Source organism: Cebidichthys violaceus, unplaced genomic scaffold, assembly GCF_023349555.1.
Source record: "Cebidichthys violaceus isolate CVI_PGR_0920_01 unplaced genomic scaffold, fCebVio1.0.p SCAF_1, whole genome shotgun sequence".
Lineage (NCBI taxonomy): Eukaryota > Metazoa > Chordata > Actinopteri > Perciformes > Stichaeidae > Cebidichthys > Cebidichthys violaceus.
In genome coordinates, this window is record NW_027176262.1 from 9,561,757 (window position 1) to 9,567,230 (window position 5,474).

The 5,474-nt window shown below is 35.6% G+C and overlaps 1 protein-coding gene across 2 annotated transcripts in view; it reads right to left on the reverse strand.

Annotated features, from left to right (window-relative positions):
* Positions 1-3,888: 3,888 nt before the first annotated feature.
* Positions 3,889-5,474, reverse strand: part of gucy1a2 (guanylate cyclase 1, soluble, alpha 2) — a 36,385-nt gene continuing 34,799 nt past the window's right edge. For both annotated transcript variants that reach the window (XM_068709665.1, XM_068709656.1), the window contains one exon: positions 3,889-5,474. This exon is cut by the window's right edge and continues 901 nt beyond it. The gene's annotated coding sequence lies outside the window, so the exon portion shown is untranslated.

Below are 5,474 nucleotides of genomic sequence, written 5' to 3' on the forward strand. Positions count from 1 at the left end.
TTCCCTCAGGAAATATTAACTACGATAAACTAAAAAGCATAGGTTTGCACACAGTGTCAAGCTGATTTACAGCTCAGGTGTCTAAAGTTTCTGGCAAATGTCATATGGACAAACATGCCTCAGCAATGAGAGAGGTCAAGAAGTGAATGAAAGGACTTGTTAAAGCCAATAGGTTGTTATAAAGCTGGTGGGCAGCAGGTCACCTCATAATAACATACAACTCATTGAAGGTGAGGACCAACAGCACCTGAAAACCAGACACAAGAGGAAGAAAATAAAGTGTAACAATCCTGGACCAAAAAAAAGTATTGCCTACATTGGGTTTCTTAAATCCATGTTATGCTGTAGATGTCTTGATAACTACTCTGTTGAAGGATTATGTTTCAATCTTTCTCATGGACAAGTTTAAATGCTACAGAATAATGACAACAAAAAAGAGAAAATAATGCAATACATAATTCTATATAACTGTGATTTCTTCCACTTGTATCACTGTCATACAATCAAATGAATCCTCAGAGAATCACATGCTCATCAGTCATATACAAATGTGTAAATGTGTGTATATACAGTAACAGCCACAGTCTTTCCTACTTATTAAAGATACTTGGTGTTTTTTTTATTTATTTACATCATATAAGACAGAAGATGTGCCCTTAATGTCAGTCAAAAACGAACAGCTGTCATCAAGCCTCTTCCACATACACACCTGATTCCAACGACAGAATCAAACAGGGTTCATGTCCAAGGTCAGCTCTGCAGGTTTACAACATGACATCAAAGTAAAAAACACTGTCCAAATCTTTTGACACGTGACATCGACCAGCGGTTTCCAAAGTGATATCTGAGAGAGATCCCAGTGAAATGTCACAATTATATTAGTCTTAACGTGAGCTGGTGAACAAATGTTATGGAAGCTACTATTCTCATGTGGGTGAAGCTTTACAGATTGGAGATTGGTGGAGTAATATGCATTCTTAAGGAGGGCTGGATTTTTTTGTGAACCCTGGACATGGATGGTAAGCACCCACCATGTTTGTTTCTGCAGTTAAAACCAGGCAAATGTTAAATAGGGACCAGTTTCCCATCAGCTTGGACCCACTCTACTGCAAGTCAATGGGGGTGAAGTTGATCTTGGCAACAAGACAGTTTACAACAATGTCCTGCAAAAAACATGTCAAGCAACTTTGTCTTCCAATAAAAATGACAGCGTCATGTTCATTCAGTTGCTTCATAAATACATCATTTAAGAAAACCATTTGAAATTTGATGTATAATTAAAAAAAAGTACAACAGTGTAAATGGAAAAATCTACATTTTTTTTCTAAATTCTTGAAAAAAAAAAAATACTTGAGGGTGGGAAGGTTTTGTGGGACACTGGCATGTTGGGAAACCCAGCCTGGCTTTAGATGGCACATATACTGACATAAAGTATCTGAAATAGAAAATGTACAACAAAGCAGTGAAACATGTGATCACGTCAAATAATTTTGTGAATTATAGTCCAGAAAAAATCAGCTGATTTTAGAACAATTTCCATAGTTTTATATATTAAATAGATCTAAATTGTACAGATTTGTTACAAGTACAATAGGCGATAATTAAGAAATTATTATGTTTGTACATCTCAATAGGTTCTTATATTGTTTGACACTCACACACTCACAATCACACAGACAAGAAGTGTTGCTGGAGTTCCAGATGTTTTTGGCTTTCGCTCACTGGTTACTGGACCCTCCCTGACTAACCTCAGGCTCATGACAACATTTGCTCATATTCATTGTTTAACACTGCTTATACAGTACAGCTCAGTTGTATTGCCACTGTAACTGTGATGACTGCCTGTGTATGAGTAAGCGACCTAAAAAAGGTCCATTAATGACAACAACACGATAGAAAACCAGTACCTGCAACCCCTCAGCTTCATAACAGCAAGACTTGTAAGATCTGACCAAACATTTAATATTATGCTGAGAACTCACAGACTTGGAGGCATGAGAGTTGGACACAAGTTGCGTGGGTGTAACGCTGGTGTAATGTCCTTTATTTAGCCGAGATACAGAATTCAGGCACTGCTGAAGTTGTACGTAAATGACATCTGCTCTACATGTATGCTACAAATGATTCATTTAGTACACATAAATGCATGTATGCATTGTAGAAAATTACAAGGATGGCAGTCAGAGAGTGCTGAAGCGTCTCTTTATATAAAACCCCAGGCTCAATAACACTGTCAAATACATTTTAGAGTGGTGCACCTTCTTTATGGGAAACCTAAAGTTTTTTGGGGTTTTTTTTACTGCTGGATACGATGCAAAAGTAGTGTCCATGCATTTATCTTGTCAAATCTCTAAAGGCAACAGGACAATATCTTGGTATCAGAAGCGTTCTGGTTTCCATTTGAAGTCTGCGTAGTATTGACTAATCCCCCTATGGGGCTGGGTTGCCATACATCTTCTTCCCTGAGTAACTTGTTCTATGTTGTTGTTCCTGGTTTGACCTACTAAAATAAGCTTTTACACAAGGTACTTCTGATCGGTTCAATTGTCCATATGGGATTCTGAGTTGACTAAAATAGAGCTTTTTAGGTATCGCTCTGAAAACTGCTGTTTTCTATCAAATTGTCCATGTGGCCTTTAGTTATACTTTACTTTATTACCAGGGCAAAAAATAAGGCTAAGCAGTATCCACTTTCCCAGGACTTCAAGACTTGGACATTTCTCATGGGTTTTTGTTAAAAGATGAACCATTCTCTAGTGTATTTGGCAATTATATTGAACCTATTGTTTTTTTTTTAGGCAGGCATGTCAACATTACTATAAAGAGAAACGTCAATATGCTAACCTTCTGAACCACTGATGTGTGCATATACACAACGTATGTTTCACTGATGTCCCAGGTAGTAGTTGCAGATTCTGGTTCTCTATAATATCACAAAAAACATGAATGTTTTAGAAACTTTTTTGGCGGTGTTTCCACAAAGCAATAAAATGTTATGCTGCTTTCTAACAGGTGCAGCAAAAATGAATCTAATGACTTAAATTTTGAATTGTCTTTAAATCAATTTATACTGTAGATCAATTCCCTAGGCTTCAGATTACAAGGCTGACCCTAACAATGACACCTAATTCAGAGATAATACACATTTCATTGTGTTCCTGATATTTTTAATCTAAAAACTATGCTCCCAAGTCTTTGAATAATTTAATTTTACTTGTTATCGTTGACTATTATATTATTAATTTTATATTGCATAGTATATTTAAAGTAACAGGAAATCATTTTAAAAGTAGGTTATAGTTATTTTGGTTTATAAAAAACATGGATACGACTTTCAAAAATGTCTATTCTCATTGCCAAAAATTTGCAGGACCTTTACAGAAAATGCTGTAAATGTGCAAGTGTTTCAAGCTTTCTGATAGGACATCTGTTAGGGAATCTGATAACAGTTGTTATAATTATGTATGACAATAATAACCTTTGACCAAAGCTTTCAAGCATTGTAAACTATCTTTGATTTAAACACTGGCAGGTCGAAATATCTATATTCTATCTATATTCCCCTCCTCCCATCCTTGCTTCATATATGGCACACAGCTTTCTTATGCTGGTGTCTATCTCAGGTAGAGGACACAATGCCCTTTAGTGGGTGAATCTTACGACCAGATGGACATTAGTTTTCATGTCCTAAGTAAATTATCCTTTGGATGTTTTCCCTCAAGCTGTGCTTTACATATTAAAGCCAGCATATGTTCCTGTTGAATCCCCGCCAAGGCCAGTGAGAAGACAAAGTGTTTGGCTGTCAAAATGTGCTGGTCTTTTAACAACTGAACATACATAGAAGTCAGCAGGAAAACAAACCTTTGCCCTAGAAAGATGAGCCTGTGCTGGTGGTGACTAAGAATTTATTTGGCACATTTTATTTGATATTTTAGAGGTTTAACAACCAGTATGTCATTTGGCAAAATGTAGAGGAATTGCATCATGCTATTTTCTTTCCATTCCTGGTGAAGGTTTGTGATTTAAAAGTGAATTTAAACCTGTGCTGGAGTTTTTCCATTGTCAAAAATTTGATCTGCCTTTTTGAAGAGCAGCTATGAACAGTTTAGTTATTAAGTCATATTGTGATGTTGTTGTACAATTGACAAAAACCAAGAAGGTAAGCACGCACAGGTACTACCACTTATTCAAATTTAAAACAACCTTGATAATTTCAGAATTCTTGTATTATCAATAATACATTTAAATTAGGATGTGATGTTGACAAATCTGTATTTAATTTTGTTTGATAATAAAACGTTTCTACCAACATCAAAAACATAATGTTTTATGGAAACTAATGCCTCCGACAATTTTTTTCTTTGTGGGCCTGTAACAGCCAGCTATTCAATTGGATATAACATGATGTATGATTTGTACTTCACTGATGACACATCTATGTGATATCAACAAAGAAAGAGAACAATGGCAGCAATGTAGTGCAAGTTAAATTAAGTAATTATCCAAATATGCCAAGTTTATTAAGTTTCTCTTCGACAAAACTTATTTTCCTATGTCTAGTTGTTGAGCTACACAGAAGTGTTTGGAAGGCCTGAGATTTCCACTGAGTAAATCATATTCAGTCTACCAGTAAACTAATAGATTTAAATTTGAATCCTGTTGGTTACATTTTCATGGGGCTAGTGTGTATTTTTATATCCACATGGTAAAAAACAATACAATTAAAAAAGATTATGTATGTAAAAGTGAACCGTGTCAAGCATGCGTTCTGTGACTATGTGTATGAGTTAGTATAGTACTATATTATTAGTACTATGTTGTGTTTATTATTAGTTGATCTGGACAAAGAAACAGATGAATAGAATTTCAAATATTTGAACTATTTAATTAAGAAGCGCTTGATTTATCTTGCCAGTCAGTGATGGCCGTCTTAAAATTAAAGATACTCCTGGTGGCTTGGTGCGATAAGGTGACTGTCGTGACTTGCAACATCACAGCTCCAAATGTGGCTCATAACCTTTGGCACATGTCATTTCGTCATTTAAATCTCACACCTTCCAGTGTATATAAAGTGTCATAAAAAATGTCTTAAAAAAAGTAGAGACACAAGATAAATGAAGCGCTCCTTGTGTTTTTTTACTTTTGAAATATTCAAAATGAATCCATCTTGTATTTGTCCTGATTTGAGCAGTTAGAAGGCACTGAGCTGGGAATAATTTTCAGTCCTAAACATATTACCTGCAATGAAATGACTGGATTGTTGTTGGTTATAGTTTGCTGTGGGCCAGAGGCAGAAAAGGTTCCAAGTTCAGCTTAATACTAGTATTTTTGGCATTTGTCTTTTGATGACCCCTTTTCAAACCTTGTTTAAACCTTTCATTCCTCACTCCCCACACCGACCAACTAGTTCTAGAATGTCAGATGGATGTAACGAGCAGCAGATGTTAGAAGTATGTTTGGTAAAGCATGACATG